Source organism: Meles meles, chromosome 6 (genome assembly GCF_922984935.1).
Source record: "Meles meles chromosome 6, mMelMel3.1 paternal haplotype, whole genome shotgun sequence".
NCBI classification, from domain to species: Eukaryota; Metazoa; Chordata; class Mammalia; order Carnivora; family Mustelidae; genus Meles; species Meles meles.
Genome location: NC_060071.1, coordinates 5452933 through 5471570, shown reverse-complemented (window position 1 = coordinate 5471570; position 18638 = coordinate 5452933). Strand labels below are relative to the sequence as shown.

At 53.5% G+C, this 18638-nt stretch overlaps 1 long non-coding RNA gene across 5 annotated transcripts; it reads left to right on the top strand.

Annotated features, from left to right (window-relative positions):
• Window positions 1–1909: 1909 nt before the first annotated feature.
• On the top strand, window positions 1910–18614 carry LOC123944951. Of its 5 annotated transcripts, none has more exons than XR_006818878.1 (9): window positions 1910–2392; window positions 3784–3984; window positions 7252–9054; window positions 10584–10688; window positions 10917–11028; window positions 12956–13206; window positions 13692–13830; window positions 14101–14891; window positions 15056–18614. It is a non-coding gene; the product is annotated as an uncharacterized LOC123944951 (long non-coding RNA). The 5 variants fall into 5 exon arrangements; XR_006818876.1 differs by lacking the exon at window positions 13692–13830 and having other exon boundaries at window positions 1913–2392; window positions 7252–7484; window positions 7674–9054; XR_006818877.1 differs by lacking the exon at window positions 13692–13830 and having other exon boundaries at window positions 1911–2392; window positions 3747–3984.
• Window positions 18615–18638: the final 24 nt, after the last annotated feature.

Genomic DNA, 18638 nt, shown 5'->3' with positions numbered 1-18638 from the left:
ATTTTGATGTGTGTGTGTGTGTGTGTGTGTGTGTTTTTTAAGATAAAAAACCCATTTTGTTTATTTGAGAGAGCGCATGCATGCGTGTGCAAGCTGGGAGGTGGGGAGGAGGGGCAGAGGGTGCAGACCCCCCACTGAGCAGGGAGCCTGACTTGGGACACAGTCCCAGGACCCTGGGATCATGACCTGAGCAGAAGGCAGATGCTTAAGAAGGCGCCCTTGGTGGGGTTTTGAATCATAAACAGATATTTTTTTCTTTCCAGAAAGAGAAGCAAACGATACAGCTGCATGGTGGTATTACATGGTTTTTCCGCTTTCGGAGGAGAATCGGAACCATAGGGGCTCCTGGACCATCTTCAAAGCCAAGTTTCTAGGAAGCACTGTTTCTACCCTGACTATACTTTCTCACCTATTTCTCCCGGTTCTGCATTCCCACTTCTGTCATTTCCATCCACCCACTGAGGCAGCTCTCCCCCGGGACCTCACCAGCGTCCTCGCCACTGTCACCCAACAGACTCCGTTCGGTCCTCGTCATTCCTGGCTTCCCAGGGCCACCAGACATCTGGGGCCTCTTCTTCCTTGAAACTTCCTTGAGTGTGGGACACCACCTCCCCAGGCCCTCTTCCCTTTGTGTCCCCCCATCCTGGGGGCCTTGGTCACTCCGGGTCAGCCGGGGATGTTCAGCAAGGGGCTCTCTTGAAGTCTAGGTGAACCACCTAGGTGAACCACCTAGGTAGAACTCAGAGCCTCCCCCAGGCCGCTTCTCATCTCCAGACACTCTCGGGCTCTATCTTGGGCTCAGGCTTCCTTGCGTGTTGTCTCTCTGTCTGCACTATGTAGACACTAATGAAAAATGCAGCCTCCTCTCGGGTTTCCCATGCCATGTAATCATACCCCCCACTGTGGGGTTATTAGACTTTGCTAAAGGTTTTGGGATGTTCCAGGTCAGGGGTCACGTTAGGCTTTGCACAGCCTCGCACCATCTTGCTCACCCCCTTTTCCTTTCATTTTTCTGTGGCAAATCCCAGACCTCCCCATGCCCTCAAGTGTCTCCTGGCCTCTGAATCCTGAGGGCTGCTGACTCCCACGCCATCGGGAGCTGGGGGTCTCACCTTCCAAAATAAATGCTTAGCACGATTTCTAACAAAGATTCTGCAGTAGACTGTTTGAGCGGGCACTGGGTGGCTCAGTAGGTGAAGCGGCGGACTCTGGATTTCGACTCAGGTCATGATCTCAGGGTCCTCTGTGCTCAGCTGGGAGTTTGCCGGAGACTTTCTCTCTCCTTCTGCCTCTCCCCCATTCATGTTCTTTCTCTCTAAATAAATAAATGAAATCTTTAAAAAAAAAAAATAAAAAATATATTTCTCCACCTTGTTCCAGCCTTGCTGTTTTCTCCTCACTCCAGACCTACACATCCTACGGATTCCTCAGACTCAGGGTGTCCAAACCGGAGCTCATCATCTCCCTTGGAAACCAGCCACTCCTCTCTCTGCTCCCATGATTGGCGTCCCCACCGGGTCAGGTATCTGGGGTTTCCCAGATTGCTGGGTCTGGGGTCCAGGCCTGCACCACGTCTCCGCCAGGGAAACTGCTTCGGCCGCCCCTTCCATCATCCTCACAGGGCGGCCACAGGTGCTCTTCCTGTGATGGGGGAGGGTATTAATAGCTGCTTTTCCCGTCAGAATATGTAAACACTAAACTCTCTGCGGAAGGTAAGGGAGGGGGAAAGGTGTGTTTATGTGTGGGTGTTGGAGTGGGGGGGGGGGGGAGGCACAGCCTGAGGGCGAGAATCAGGAAAGGATGATTCAAAGGGAAAAAACCAATGAATAATCATGGGAGCTTATCATTGAAGATTAGGGAAGTAAATACCAAAAGAACTAACTTAAAGAATGGGAACTTTGCGGGCTAGATCGGGGAGTGTTGCTGTTGAGCCAATATTTATTGTACCACTGACCAAATAAAAACTGAATTAGGAAAATAATTGAAACAGATCAACTCCAAACCACTGAGCTTGGGTGAGGAGAGCTGATCTGGTCCCACCCATCCCCAGGACTTTGACGGCACTTTTGGAAACTAGACCAACCACGGTTTCAAGAAATGCCCAGGAAACAAGGAGGAGAACCTCCAAATGCCTTAGATAAGATGAAGCCACTTGAACAATGAGTCTCTCTGCGAATCAGGATGGCAGAATTTTGCTGCACTTCGTTTCTGTAACGCAGACATCTCTCTTTTGCAGTTTGCTGGGCATTCGGATCTAGAAGAGGCTGGAGTCTCTCCCCCAAGCTGTTTTCCCTGAAACCTACCGACTGTCATGGCCCCACATTTAAGAAGCTGTGTTTATTGGGTGGTTTCTCCTGGCGGCAGGGGTGCCTTCCCAGTCCTCTGCAGAGAGGTGAGGAGGAGGAGGGCTTGCACAAAGGGGTGTGTGTGTGTGGGGGGGATGGGGAGCACCATTCCCAGAGCTGTCTTAGGCAATATGTAGGATTTTTTTTCAGACGTGATTCTGGCCGTTTTAAATCCAGGAAACTGCATGTTTTGGTTTGGTCCTTCCCAGGCCAAGTCTCTACACAGATTTTCAGCAATGTCAATGCATGATATATAATTATAGTATCTTTAAATTAGGAAGAGGCTGCGTGAAGATGCTAATACAGCTTGCTGCATTTAGAAAAGCTTTCAGCCCGAATCGTGTAGAACAGGGACCTATTTTACTATTTTATTTCACAGTCACATGTGAACTATGTCTTTTTTAAGCCTTAGAAATTCGTATGTATTTCTAAAGCCTGCAAAAGGGAGCATTACCCGTGTGGCCCGCCCCAGAGACTTCCAAGAACACCTCTACTGTGTTTGTTACACTGAAGACTTCTTGGAGGTGTAGCCCCAGGGTTTGTCCCCGTATCTGAGAACTCTCACACCCGCCACCATTCCCGAGAGTGGGGTTCTGCTGTCCCCGACCCCATGTCCAAGCACGCATGCTCCCAGAGCCCTAGGACAGTGGGGAGGGCTGGCCTGATGGAAGTGCTCCCTCTGGCCTGCAGATTCGGACCGGGGACACCCGAGACCCCATCAGCCGGCATAGGCACCAAACATGTTAGGGTCATGAAAAGAACCGTCATGGTTCAGCAGAGATGAGAAAGCCACTCTGCAAAGAGAGGGAGAAAGGAAAAGCAGATGCTCTGGGCAAGCAGAGAGGAGAGATCTCATGTCCTGAGAGAGGCCAGCCGGCAGACACCTACAGGCCCAGGAGACAGACAGACAGCAAGACAGAGAGACAGAGGCATAGACGTAGGAGACAAAGGGACAGAAGATCGGCCTTGGCTCCCCACACATCCCCCTACCCTCCCCGCTTGGCTACTCTCCGCCAACATCCCTGGGCTGGCCCTGCCACCAACAGGCTCATCATCCTTTCCTCTTAACCTAACGGACGGATGGGACTCTGTCCCTTCCGAAAGAGTCCTGGGTGAGTCAATCACCAGACAGTGCTTGGCATGGAAGGGAGCTAGGGCTGCTGTTTTGTGTCTGTTCTGGCAATCTATTTCATCCTTTTTTGGGGGGGAGGGGGAGGGTGGGGGAACACTCGGTGCTTTCTTTCCCCCAGAGGGCTGGGAATTCAGTATGTCAGTCAGTATAATAAAATTCCCCAAATATGTCGCTTTCTCCAGACAATGGTATTTTTCTTCCTAGTCATTAAGTCAATGCTGCTGTAAGGGTTGACACTGAAGTGACTGGGTTTTATTTTTGTCCCCAAGGTACAAAAAGTGCTGCTTACTTTCTTACTGTGTACAGGCGGGGTGATGTGTCCAAGGCGAACGTTCCGGAGCTTCGGAGGACTGGGAATGGTTGATCTGTGGTGAAGATCTGCCTTGGTCACGACCTCTGCAGTGTCAAAAATTCCACAATGGCATGTTGAGACGTCTGCCCACCAGCTCGTAGTGCACAGTGGGAACTCAGTAAACACACTGGAAAGGCTGGGCAAGGGACGCACATGTGAGTGCTTTGGATGGAATGTGGCCAACAGCCAGCAGGGGGGAAGGAAGGAGAGCAGGGGGCCGAGGATCTGGGCTTCAGGGGGCTTTCTTCATTGCTGTTCCTGCCCAGCAGGCATGTTGAGGTTGGGTCAGGGGCAAGCACCTGCTTGCCTCTGGTCTGGCTTACCTGGAAGGATATGAGACTTTTCCAGGTCCACAGGCACTGAGCTCTGGAGGGCGGGGGCCACAGCGGATCCAGGAGAGGAACTGAGCTGCCTGTTCCACATCACAATAAACACAAATGCGCCCGCTGGACTCTGAGGACGTCATCCCCATGAAGCCCTCCATGGCCTCCAGCGTCCCCTCCCCAACTCTCCTGGGGGAAAGGGGTACCCAGCCTGAGCCCACCCAGGGCACAGCATGATCATAGGTTCTAGGAAGATGATCTTGTGGGTTACTCTCCGGGGCCAAGGGGCCTGCAGGATCACAGAGCCGAAGCTGCCAGGGATGGGCTGGGCAGTGATCTGCCCAGCGGACTGCCAGGGAGGGTTGAGTCTGCCCTGCCAGGCCCGTCAAGGGCCAACCCTGCTCTGAGCGTTGGCTCTGTCTTCCTTCCCTTGTCACTCTGGGCCTGGACAGAGAAAGGACAGGGTGGGCAGGGCTCAGAAGGTGCTCCAGAAGTGTTGCTGGAGGGAGGAAGTGCTCTCCCTCTGCAGGTGGCCTTTAACCTCTGCCTTTGCCAAAGGCCCCATGAGGCCAGTTGTCCTGCATTCCCCACCAGAGATTTCCTTCCATTGTCTTCTGGGCTTCAGGAGTCCTGGGAGCCTCTCATTCCCTCAGCTCTGCAGTTTTCATTCCATTGTCTCAGGACTTGACTGTTGCCCTGCGAAGTTCAAAGCTGTCTGGGTTATCAAGATTTTGGAAAGTTATTTAATTTTGCATTTTCTGCCCAAAATTTGGGAGAAGTTTTTATTTTTTTTCCATCAAGTTTAGGGATCACACCAAGTTCTTATCTTAGGGTTAGTGGGCTTCTCATTTTAATTAGTGCAAGATGACCCATCTCAGTTCATTATAAAGTCTCCCATTCATTTATTTGACAAATATTAAAGGCTTACTATGACCTAGGCACTGTTTTGGGTTTTGTTGGTTTGGTTGTTTTTTTTTTTTTAAGGTGTTATTTATTTATTTATTTATGAGTGAATGAGTGAGAGAGAACACAGGTGCAGTAGGAAAGGGCAGAGGGAGAGGGAGAAGCAAGTTCCCCAGGGCAGGGAGCCCGGTGTGGGAATTGACCCTAGGACCCTGGGGATCATGACCTGAGCCGAAGGCAGATGCTTAACCGACTGAGCCCCCGAGGCGCCCCTCTTTGTTTTTTTAAAGTATACTCTAGGCCCAACTTGGAGTTTGAACTCGGCACGTGGAGATTAAGATCACGTGTTCCAGGGACTAAGCCAGCCAGGCTCTGCTGGATGAGGCACTGTTTTAAGTTCTGGCGAGACAGCCGTGAAGAAAACAGACAAGACTCTCTACCTGTGAGTGTGTGTGTGTGTGTGTGTGTGTGTGTGTGTGTGTGAGACAGACAGACAGCAGGTGGGGGGCAGAGAGAGGAGGGAAAGGAAGGAGGGAGGAAGAAAGAGGAAGAGGGGAAAGGAGGAAAAGGGAGAGGAAATATAAACTTGTTTTGATGATTGATTCTGAAATTTCAGGGACTTTTTTGTCGCCCTGTATGTTCACACTTTCTCCTGGAAGTCTGGCACGGTCCCCAGCTTTCCTTCCCTCTCTCAGTGATTTCCCCCACGTGCCACACAGGTTTCCCTGTCGCTCCTCTGTTTCATCATCCAGCCTCCTGTAACGCGATTCACCACAGCAAACAGTGGCAAGCGGAGGTGACAGGCTCCCAGTTCCCCTGCCCTGTCCTTGTCCTCCCAACAATAGGTAATAGCTGTCTTCTCCAATCTTTTTTCCTTTCAGTTGAGAGATCTATTTCAGAGAATAGGATTATCAACAAGATTTCACTGCCTTCTCCTTTTACTTTTGTGCTGGGGCTTTCTCACTGGGATCAGATTCATTTGCTTCCTCTTATATTCAGACTTCTTAAAATTCATGTGTAAATCCAGTAAAAGCAAGTGGATATTTAAAAAAAAAAATCACCGAGGGGCGCCTGAGTGGCTCAGTGGGTTAAAACCTCTGCCTTCAGGGGCGCCTGGGTGGCTCAGTGGGTTAAGCCGCTGCCTTCAGCTCGGGTCATGATCTCGGGGTCCTGGGATCGAGTCCCGCGTGGGGCTCTCTGCTCAGCGGGGAGCCTGCTTCCCTCTCTCTCTCTCTCTGCCTGCCTCTCTATCTACTTGTGGTCTCTCTCTGTCAAATAAATAAATAAATAATCTTTAAAAAAAAAAAACAAAAAACCTCTGCCTTCAGCTCAGGTCATGATCTCAGGGTCCTGGGATCGAGCCCCACATCGGGCTCTCTGCTCAGCGGGAAGCCTGCTTCTCCCTCTCTCTCTGTCTGCCTCTCTGCCTATTTGTGATCTCTCGCTCTGTCAAATAAATAAATAAAATCTCTCTAAAAAAAAAAAATCACCAAACCTAGTAGCATAGATGTGCTCAAAAGGGAAGAGAAAGAAGAAAACAGAAAGAAGGGGGCAGGGGAGGACAATGGAGGTCGGGCTGAGGTTCTGCCTTTCACACCTCATGGTGGGTGACCCTGAGGGAGCAACAGGAAGAAGGCGTGGTGGCATCTGTGGCTCTCTCAGTGGGTCGGGTCCCCTGTGCCTCTAACGCTGTGAGCGTCTCACGTGTCCTCTCCACACCACACGACCCATAAGGCAAAATCCAGCTACTCCTGGGGCTTCACCGGAGAGACAGTCATCTGCCCCCACTTAGCAGGGAAACCAGCTGAGCTGGATTTTTCTAGGTGGTACTGGAGAGAAATTCGTGGTAACGCCAGGGACTTTCAGGAGTCACTGACCAGACGGCATAATGCCTTACATGGAGAGTTTAAAACCCCATCCTCAGGGAGAGGTGACCCCACTGCACCAGGCACGTCAGCACCTCAGGCCCACTGGGGATCTCGCAGGCCCTTCTGATGGGCCGACATTGGCAGACACCGCCCCCCCCCCCCCAGCCCTTATAGGCCGTCCTGACCATCGGTGGCTTGGTACAAGTAGTCAAGATGACCTGCAAGATTCCTCCTGTCTGGAACCTGAAACTGGGACCAGCCCTCGGAGAAGGGGCGGTTAGCCGTAAAAGAGCTGAGGTTTGAAGGTGACGCACTGTCATTTCTGCAGGTCAGCCTTATTCACCGTGGGAGGGGACATCGTGTACCCGGTGCATTAACTTAACGTCCACGGGCTCTCGGGACGGGCCAGGCACCGTTCTAGGTACGGAGGATACAGAGATAAACCAGGTCTCAGTTCTCACAGCACCTACCCAGAGGCAAGCAGTAAATACACCAGCAAGATGGCCAGAGAAAGGCAGAAAGCCCTCAAGTGTGGAGCAGAGCCCTGAACTCCTTTCCCAAGTAAGCATTTTCTTTTTGGGAGATAGCTCTCAGCTCGCTACTGGGTTTTGCTGTTGTTTCTAAGTTGAAGTAGGAACGAAGGGTTGACGGAAACCACGGACTACTCTTCCTTGGTTTTGAGAATTCCCCATCCTCTGAACTCACGGCTCCCCGGGGTGGGATCAGATAAGTTCCTGGTCTCGTGTGCAGGTGGAGCAGATCATGTGACTCAAGATGACACCAATGAGAGGCACTTGCACGACACTAAGGGACCCTGAGAAGCAGGTGCCAAGGAATCTTCTCTGGAGAATCCAGCAGATCCATCTGGCTCCCAGAGGCGGCGGTAGCAGGCACTGCAACGGTGATCTTCATCCCAACGGTGGTCTCTGCCCACCCGGGGAACAGCTGTGTGTGTGTGTGTGCAGTGGGGCTCCTACAAGGAATGATCCCCACAAATGACCACCAAGCCTGGTTCTCTGCCCTCCCTGACGATTTCTGAGGTGCTTACTATCCCTTAATAAGTTCCTCTTCAGCTTACACCAGCCGGAAAGGAGTCTGTTGCTTAGAAGCAAGGGCTCGCATTGACACGTGAAGGGAGAAGGGCAATAACCCAAAACAAGGACAAGATCGGTTCAGTTCCAGGTCTGTGCTGTGCTGGGAAGAAGTGAGCACAGGGTGATGTGAGGGGCCTCTCCGACGGAGCCAAAGGAAAAAATGTAGCCCCACAGCACGACATTGGTACTGACTGCACATCTAAATACATCCGATCAGAGATTATGTACCATCATTCATGCAGGACCGACAGATCTGTCACAGCGGGGGGAAGAAAGCACGCAAGGTGATGTGAGACAGACACAAGCAGCGGTGGGGGCGCTTTTTGACAGGGTGCTCAGGGAAGCCTGTCTGAGGAGCTGCCATTGAGCTGAGACCTGAAAGGTCAGAGGGAACCAACCATGCAAGGATCTGGAAAGAGACTTGCAGGCAGAGAGAGCAGAAATGTGAAGGATGAGCTTGGGAGGTTGAGGGATGGAGGGAAGGTGGCTGGGTCTGGAGGCCAGTGCAAGGGGGCCAAGGACATGATGAGCCTGGGAAGTAGGCAAGGGCCCGGTCACGCCAGGCCTCCCAGGCCAGGGGCAGGCCTTCGGGTTTCGTTCTAAGGATGGTGGAAATCCATGAGAGGACTTCAAAGAGGGAACAGGCTCCTGAATGTCCCCCGAGCCTCACCTCCTGGTATTTACAGCCTTGTGCAAGCCCTTCCACACAAGAGGATGGCTGGTCTGTGCACCCACCAGGACACTGCAGAAAGGGCGGTGGGTGACTTTCGAGGCTAGGTCAGAAAAGACCGTCTGACTCTGCCTTGCTCTCTTGGTTCACTCCTTCTGGGGAAGCCAGCCGCCATGTGGTGGGGACGCTCAAGGAGCCCTAGGGAGAGGTCCACCGGCGGGGCCCTGGGGCCTCCTGCCCACAGTCCTGGGACCGAGACAGCTCAGAAGCGGATGCTCTAGCCCTGGTCAAACCTTCAAATGACTACAACTTCCTGAGACAGCCCCAGCCGGAACCACCCAGCTAAGCAGCTTCAAATTCCTGACCCGTAAGTGGGTGAGATCATAAATGTTTGTTGTTCTAAGCCAGTGAATTTAGGGATAATTTGCTACCTCTTTCCATTGTTCACAACTGGTGTCTGTTTTGCCTGCGGGGGAGGGGGGGCATGCTTTCATAGCTGTTCGGTATTTGGATTATCAGCGTGAGCAGGAGTCATCACATACAGGGGAGTCATGAGTGAGGTGAGACCAAATGGTAGAAGCAGAGAGAAAGGCGCACTTGTCGGGAGGGCTGAGTCACCCGTGCTGGTTGGAAGAGGGTAGAGCAAAGGCCTGTCACCCACCCGGCCTGACTAGCGTCTTGGCTCTTCCTGTACCCGGGTTGTTCTCCTGGGCTCCTGAGCTATGAGACTGAGCTATGATGCCCCATGACTTGGGGGTGATGGGAGTTTCCTCCTTGCTCTACTCAAGCAATTTTGACTCTGACACTGGAGGGTTGGGTTTCTGTTCTGGTTTCTTCTCCCGGGCTGGGGAGACTGCTCAGTCCAGCCACAGGCACAGGTCAGTGCCAGGAGCTGCCTTCTGTCTCCATACAGTTAAGGTCACATCCTGACCTCACAGCAGCCTCCCCAGCCAGGTGGATAAGGGCTTGTGTGAGAGGAATCAGCTTCATCGTTTCTTTCCATTAGGAGGGGCTGGGTCATAAGGACCCCGCATTCTGAGCAAGGCTCCCCCTCTCTATGCTGGCTGTGTCTTAGAGTTCCTTTGGGTTGATTTCAAGGACAAACGGGTTTCGGGATAGGAGGTACTGGAATTTCAGCTCACTGTAATAATTTCCGGAAAATCACACACAGCATTCCCCCCACCTGGGGCATTAATTTAAAAAATATTAAACAGAAAAATTTCTGATATGAAAACATAAAAAGTGAACCTGTCTTTCTCTTCCACTCTGATTCTTTAGAGCACACCCAGCATTTCTCGAATACAAACAGTGCTGTGATGACCATACTTGTTCGCCCAGCCACTGCCCTGAGTGGGTCTTTCCAAAGAATAGGTTCCTGCAAGTTTATCTAAACGTTTTACATGTTAGTAGGTTCTCCCAATGGCCCATCAAAAGACTCTACCAGCATATAATGACCACAGCACACAAGAACACCCCTTTCCTTTTGCCAACACTAGGTATTACCAATTTTTAAATCTACATTTCTCTGACCCCTAGCGAGCGCACCTGTCCCTTCTCAACTAGCGGCCATCTGAATTCTCCTGTGAGTTGCCTGTTCTTGCCCTTCGACCATTTGTATACTGGAACATACAGCTCTGTATTTATTATGAAGGGCCCCTCTGTATTTAGGGTCATTATGCACGTTGCGCCTGTTGTCTATACTTTGTAGTTTACCTCTGATGTGGTCTTTAGGGCTGCAGAAGTTTTAAATTTTTGAGGCTGAATCTGTCCATTTTTCCCTTTAGACTTTCTAGATTTTTGTGTCTTGCTTTAGGAAGGATTTCCCCACTCCAAGAATGTAAAAAATATATATATTTTATCACATTTTCTTTCGGTCCCTTACCTTCTGTTTGCTAGCTAACGTCCAGTGTCCTCCAGAAAGGTCGTGCTGATTCACATCCCATCAGCCTGTCTGCCCACGCCCTCACTAGCCCTGAGCTCCGCAGTCTTTTCAAATCTTTGGTAAGAGTGAACCCCCACTAGCTCCTTATTTTAATTAGCATCTCTTTAATTGTGAGTGAGGGCCAGGACCTTCTCAAATGGCTATCAGTTCCCAGTATTTCATGCCCGGAGAACTGCCTGATCCCATCTTGGTCCCAGTTTTTCGGTTGGGTGTTGGCCTTTATCTTACTGATAAAGGGCTCATTGTTTACAAGGGAAATAAGCCCTGCGTCCCACCTGTCCCCGCAGTTTGTCTTCTGTCGCTGCTGTCCTGCTGTCCCTTAGAGGCATCTGTCGCCAGCTGCTGGGTGCCCTGGATGGGGTGGCGAGCAAGTCCTCCCCACACGGCACCTGTCGCCTGGTGAGCTGCCTGGACCTTACTCTCCCTGCACCTGGCACACCCCCAGAGCTCCCTCTCTTCCTGACGTCTTTTCCTGACCATTTCAGGCTAGATTTTGACCTTCCACTGTCCTTTATTTCTCATCATCTCTGATACGGAAGGATATCGGTTTGCAGTTTCTAGTCCTATGGCAGAGGCTTTAAACACATACCTTCTCGGGCCTCCCCGGTGACTCAGTCAGTTAAGCATCTGCCTTGCCTCAGAGGATGATCCCGCGGTCCTGGGTTCGAGTCCCGCATTGGGCTCCCTGCTCGGCTGGGAGCCTGCTTCTCCCACTTCTCCTTGCTTGCGCTTGCTCTTGCTGTCTCTGTCACTATCTCTGTCTCTCTCTCTCTAATAAAAAGATAAAATAAAAAACAAAAAACCAAGACTTTCAGTCACGTTTCGAGGGTTGGGCTGGAGCGCAGAGGCCGCAGCGGGCTCTCAGCGGCCATCTTGACGCCATCTCTCCCGGCGGACGCCTACGCGCTCGCTTCCGTGCTCGTCAGCCGGCTTCTCTTCCTGTTCTCGGGGTGTCCGTCTGATGTTCTCTCGTGTGTCAACGGCACTAACGCATGTACATACATGTATTAAATGTTCTCCAGGTTTTCGGGCCTAGAGTCATGTCACGCGGAAATAATGGTCATGTTATCAGAAAAACATCTTAATAAGCCCCGCGTACATTCACACAGACTCGATGGCCAGGCAGACCATTCTGAATGGGAGGGGGAAAAAAATCAACTTCTGAGCCAGAGGCTGCCGGTCGGCACGTCCGCGGGGTCCTGGGGACCGGGACCCCAAGTGCGTAGGGGCCGCTCTTTACAGGCAGCGTCCCCATCTCCGCCCCGGATTCAAGTTTCGGGTGTTACTGTTTGTTGTCACTCGTTTATATTAATGCTGGGGATCAGATTCATAATCATTTTCCCGATGGGTCAGGGGCATCTCTCAGGCTTCCGTGAGCTTGAGCCCACAGGCGTCGGCGCAACCGCCTTTCGTCCTCTTCCGCTGCTCTTTCTCTCTGGTTTGGTTTTTTAGAGCGTCCGAGAAAGAGAGAGTGCGCGTGCGCGAGCTCGTGAGGGAGGGGCCGGCAGCAGGGGTGCGGCCGGGGAGGGGCAGAATTTCAAGCAGGCTCTACGCCCAGCGCCCAGGCCCACACAGGGCTCTATCCCAGGACCCGAAGATCCCAACCTGAGCCAAAATCAAGAGTCAGACGCTTAACTCACTGAGCTCCCCAGGCGCCTTTTTCTCGGTTTCTGATTCCTCCTCCTCTCCCCCCTTTTTGTATCTTTTCCAAGTCCCTAAGACTCCCCTGCAGCCTGCCCTCGCCCATCCCTCCCTGCTTCCCTGCCTTCCTCAGCGTGTTCCACCGAACATCTTACAAGGGGGTCCCACCAAAAACGACTTGGGGGTCCAGTCAGTTTCAGAAAAGCTGCCTTCCACCTCGGCCTCCGGGAAGCCTTTCCGGGAGCCTGCAGGGAACTCAGCTGTGTGTCCCTCTTTAGCATTCTGCTAGCCGGTGCCTGCCGGGCCTTACCAGGGAGGCGGTGAGAGGTGTGAGGTGTGCGACACTGGGAATTCCCCAGAGCTGGGCTGGGGACAGCTATCTCCAGGAAGAGCCTGGAGCAGGAAGGGAGGTGTCTCGGCAGCTCCCACCACCACCGCCTGATCCAAGGCAGTCAGGGGAGGCAGGGACAGCCCCCCAGGCTGGGGACCAGACCGTGCTGCAGTGGTCCCCACAGTGCTCCTCAGGAAGGCAGTCTCTGACTCTCCACCCCAGGGCGCTCCGAGGAGGTGAGAGGGGCAGACTGGAGGGACAGCTGGATACCCAGGCACGATACTGGGGGCCTCGGTGGGACCTTCCCTCCAGGGCACAATGTGACACCCAGACTTTCTGTCTCTCCCCCTCAAGCCTCAGATTCCCCGGAGAGGACGTCTGGCTGGCCCGGTGGATCCAGGGCCTGGGCAGCTCCGGCCTGGCTTCTAGAAGTGGGGGGCTCCGAGCAGACTCCAGCCTGCAGGGCTCCCCTCACTCGGGAAGGCCGGCGTGGGCCAGGTGCAGGGCTCAGGAGCAGAAACGAAGGCCCTGCGGAAGCCGGCGAGGAAGAGTCGGGGCTTACCAGGTCAGCCTGACCAGCAGGCGAGGACTAAGCCTCCTCTGAGGTCAGTGCTGGGCTCTGGAACCGGGGGAGAGCTGAGGGCGGCCCCCGCCCCCTGGCTAGATGGGCGAGTCACACCAGCGCCTTAGGGAGAGAGGGGGGAGGCCCAGCCGGGACCCCTCTGTGCGCTGAGAAAACTCTGGGCCGTGCTTCCTTCAGAGCGTGAGCTTGGTATTCTCAGCAAATCCTTCTGTTGTGTTTCTGAAGTCTAGGAAGAAAGGACCAGTTTAATAACGTGAGTTAGAGCCAACATGACAGATAACAGGTAGGAGGGGCTTACCAGGGCAGGTGCAAGCCTGTGAGGTGAGTCTTGCCATCCCTGTTTCCCTGCTGAGGAGACTGAGACCAGTGCCTTCGCAGCCAGGACAGGTGGGGACATGCGTGAAGCCAGGTCTCTGATTCCGGAGCCCATGCTCTTGGCCCCAGAGCAATGCCGCCTGTAGATCTTGTTCCTCGTGCACAGGCTGACCATTCAACTCTGCTTGCCAGGCCCCATTTACGCCCAGGGAGTGGGCACGCTCTGCCACCAAGCCCACATCAAGGCTTTGTCCCGGCACAGTCACTAACGGCATCTCCTTTCACTCTCACAAAGTGTCCTGGTTTGGATGACAACTTTTAAGGAAACTAGGTTAGCTGGAACCTAGAATATCCTAGCAAGATGCTGGTGGGCAGAGCTTGGAAAACTGGGTCTGCAGCTGCCCCTCACTAGCCCAGAGCTCTGGCTCCTGTGCTCAGTCTCCTGGGGCAGACCTCCATCGCTGCCCCCTGGATATCCGGGCACATTTGCAAACTGGGTTTCCATGATTTCTATGACTCCAAGCCTCTTTGTTTATATTCTCTCTGTCCCCATCCCTCTAATGTGAACTTACCAGAAATTCTCCCTGTTTCCCTTCTTTAGCTGTGAAAGAAGCTGTGTGGTCTCAGTGCTCCCAGGAAGGACAGCTGTGCTCCAAGTGTCCCCCGCCCCCACCCCGCAGTGGATACCAAAGCTTGGGGCTTCTGAATCTTCTTGTCCAAATTTGCAGATGCGTCGTAGAAGCAGACACTCAGACCGAGTTGTCCTGGAGAGGGTGCAGAGGGAAATGATGATGTTGGGTGCCATTTAGTTGGGCCCTGGGTTGTCAGTACTGGTTAAGACACAGTCCTTGCCTCAAGTTTCTTGTAGACTGGAGGGAAGGCAGAAGGCAGATGCTACAACAAAATCAGCCCTACAGTTAAGAAAGTGGATCTGTGGGACAAAGTACAACTCAAGCCCCAAAGAGGAAACGGACCGAAAAAGTGAACTGGTCAGCTGTCACCACAGTGCTGTGTAACAAGTGACCCCATCGTTCAGGGGCTTGCCTTGTGAGCACTTACTTCTGACTCCCACGTCTGCAGATTGCCTGGGGCAGCCCTGCTAACTTCAGCTGGGCAGCTAGATTGGCTCCTGGGCAGGGGTTTGGTTGAGGTCTGCCTTGTTTCATTCTTTTGGACCTGGTGGGTCCATCAAGCCCACGTCAAGGCTTTGTTCTGGGCCTGGTCTCCAAACATCTTGTTGACCAAAGGGGCTGGAGGTATAGTATTCCCACAGCGGGAGCGGGAGGGAATATGTCTTTGCCAAATGATGATCCAAGCTTCACAGAAGGCTGCATGGAGGAGGTGTCATTTGTCCTAGACCTTGAAGAAGAAGCTGGATTTTCCCAAGTGAAGGTAGGATAGGGCACGGCTGTCCAAGGGATGAGGAGCACGGGGGTTGGGGTGGTGATGGGAAGCATGGTCATGGAGGTTCCCCTGGGCTCGAAGCCTGGCATGCGCTTTCCTTGAACGCAATACTCTCTCCACCCTCACCGACCCATCATTTCCTTTATTTCCAGAGTCTGAAACTTCAGCCACGTATCAAGTTCAAGACTCGGTTTTCGACATGGAGTCACAATGGAAAGTGTAGTGGCCGTCTCCAACGGGGGAATTGTGCCAGTTCCCCCCTGCATAAATCAGCTGATGTTATGGTCCCTTACCCCCATTATGGAGCTCAGGTCTCCAGTCCTGCAGCACAGAAGCTCCAAGCCTGAAGCTGGGACCAACACAGCCCTCTTGGGGAAGGGACTCCTTGAAGGCCAAGTCTGGGCAGCAGGAGGAGCACCACAATAAAGCGAACTCAGCAGCGGGACTGGGAAGGCCATTTGGAAAGGGCTGGCAGGGAGCAGAGGACCCCTGTGCACACGGAACTGCGCCAGACAATGGTGGGAAGGATGGTTACAGGACAGGATGCAAACAGCACAAACCTTGACCATGTAAAAATAAGAAGTCACAGCTTCTGGGAGGGGAAGGAGATAGGAAGTGGGTGAGCTCATTTCCTCCTCCTAAATCCCAGGCTGTCAAGAGATGCCATCTACAGGGAAACGTGCTTCAAGAAAGGAATCCAGCCTCTTGGATTCCTTTTTCTTCCCTTTTAGGGAAATAACTTAGAAACATAAGGAGCACAATTATTTGCGGTCCGGCCATTTCTTTGGTTACATTTAGGCTTCCTTTCCTTCTGTGAAATTTAAATACTTTTCCCAGAAGAGCATGTATTGTACGAGAGCCCTTTCCTCAGAAACCTTTCTCGTTCCATCTACCTGGCCTACTCTCCGAAGATGGATGTAGAAAGGGGTCCCCGTCGGCGTTCCTGGGGGTGCTGGCTTTTTGCACCTCCTGGACGTTTTCTGTGTGTACTCCTCAGTGTGACATGAGTTTCTTATAATGAGCAGGCACGGCTATTATACAAACAAAGCCTTAAAAAACACAACACAATTCCGGAAAAGAGACGATCCCACAATGGGGGTGGGGATACCCTCCGAGCTCCCCAAGGGGCTGCCTCCCCATCTCCCCCTCCGCGAGGTCCCCGTGGCTTCCTGAGTTCTGCAGGCACCAGCCACAGGGAGGTCCTCACCCGGGGCTCAGAGCAGGTGACTGAGCCTCCCCGGGGCTGTGTCTTCCTCTGTAAACCTAGGAAGTCACCCTTGCCTTGCCTCGCTCTCAGGTGGCCATGAGGGACACTTGAAGTGCAGAGCCTGTCCTCCGTGGCTAAAGGGCAACGAGACAGACTTCTTAGCGTCCTCTTCAGCAGGGGATCCAGCTGGAACCAGCACTGCCTCCAGCCGGGGCTGAAGGCTGCCTGAGGTCGGTCAGGGGGCTCTCTGCAGCTGTTTCTGGGTCCGGACAGCCACTCTCACGGTCTCAGCTCCATCTAGTGTCCACACTGGGACACGGTCACTTGCGACCGACTTACCCTCATTTCTACACTTGGGAAGGTACAGCATTCATTGGGCAAAGAGGATGTACATAAGATCAATTTAAATCATTCCTCCCCGTGCTGAGATTTGGTATTTCAAAGCAAGCTTTATACAAGTTCAGTACTACCAAAGGTTTGTGCCTCCGGTCTTTGGAAGGATAGATAGCACATTCGCGCAACAAATAATACTTAGGATAATTGACATTTATTGAATGTTTACCATGTGCTGGCACCATTCCAGGTCCTTTAATTGTGTGAGTTCATTGTAGTGATGGGGTGCTTGTTGTCCCATTTTATAGATAGGAACACGGAGGCACGCAGGTAACAGTAAAATTCATCACTCTTGATTTGCGAGGGCAGGTAGAGGCCATGTCATGGGGCTGGAGATGAGGACGGAGCCCGATGGGAAGCTCCTCCAGGCTGAGTAGAGAGAGAATGGGGGCTGAGACAGCCCTGGGACTTGGGCTAGGTCTGAGAGGTGAAGGGGGAGGAGAGTGTGGGATGGCTCACGTCCAGCATTCGTGTCAGGAAGGAGGCTGTGGTGTGAGACGGAGCACACAGGGGTGGGCAGTTAGAGAATGTTCACTGAGCACCCAAGTGCCAGGCATGGAGATACAGACTTCGAGTGCGCAGGCCTGGCTCCTGTCCTCGCGGGCCAGAGCCCCGTGGGGAAGGTGGGTGTCAAAGGTGGATTCTGAGTGCTTGTTGGTGCACAGGCATCTACAAAGGACAAGGGCAGCTGGCGACACGGCCGGGAGTGCAGGTGAACCTGAGCTAACAGGCAGAGGGGTATGAGGCGGAAGGCGGGGGTCGTCAACTTGGAAGACTGGACAGTTGATCTGAAGAAGACGGAGGAGGGTTCGCAGAGGAGAGGGACACGTGAGCCGAAGGAAGGAGAAGGGGGTTTACTGGAGCCAGAGAGGGTTTGGGGGGAAAGTGAGTGGCCGTAGGGCTCGAGGGTCAGGGAAGGGGCAGGGAAGGGGCAGGAGAAGGACTGGAAGGGTCTGGGGTGTACTGGGCAGAGGGTGCTGGGCTGTGGATGCGAAGAGAAGGGAATGAGTAAAACATGAGCAACTCCTCCAGGAGGGAAAGCGGACAAGGTTGTGGTCCAAGGAAGGAGCAGCCGGGGCGAGGAAGGGTTGTTTCCTTCTGTTTGTTCTTCGCAAGGAGGCCACAAGGCATCTGTGTGGGCTGATGGCAAGAACATGGAGAGGGATGAGGTCTGGGGTGGGCAGGGCATCCTCGAAGGTCAGTCACACGTGTGGCGAGCGAGGACTAGACAAGGCTGGGGGAAGGTGCCAGGAGGGACAGAGATTCGGGACCTTTTGGGAAAGGGGACAGGATGGACAGTGGGTGGGAAGCCAAGGGAGCTGCCCCCAGGGGCCTGTGGAATTTCTGGGCCTGAGGAGAGAAATGAGAGTGCTTCTGGAGAGGTCTGGAGCCCGGAGCATGGCAGGAGAGGGTCAGGTCGGCAGACAGCATGGGGTTGCTGGTTTTCTCCTGCGGAGCCCCCATCAGGGAAAGGCCGAGGGTCAGGGCAGGAGGAGGGCTGTGACCCTGCTCGTGGAGGTCGCTGGCCCACAGGACTAGGCCAGGGAGGGGAGGGAAGCCAGGAGAGGACAAGGAGGCTGAGAGCAGGCATCACGGGCAGACCTCTGTGGGGTCAAAGGGCAGGGCGTGTGTGGACCAGAGGACTCGGTGGCTCAGGAAGTTGGGGTCCCAGACGGGATTTCTGAGTAAGACTTTGTGACCACCCGGGGTGTGGCTAATGGGTCTGAAGGCAGCATGGCTGTGGGAGGGGAGGGGACAGGCCCCGGGAACCCTGCGGGAGAGGGCAGGGGACAGGGCTGCGGCAGAAACAAAGCCAAAACCCTCGGTGAAGAGGGGACGGCTGGAGGCCAGTACGGGGCGGCAGGGCACTGAGGGAAGGCGCATCCGTGGCCTGAACCTCCAAAGGGGAGGTGTGTGAGGTGAGGGCTGGAGCCGGGGTCTGGCAGGGGGGCTGCCCGTGGGCAGCAGGAAGTGAGGTGCTGCCAGGCTGCCCTCTGTCCTCGGTCTCCTTGGCTTTGAAGGAACCCTGTGCCCCAACGTCTTTCGCTATAGTTTCTTGGACGCGGGCGCGATAGCACGTGTATTAACAACTCTTGACAGGTGGGCCGCGGGCAGGACCCGCCAAAGCCAAGGAC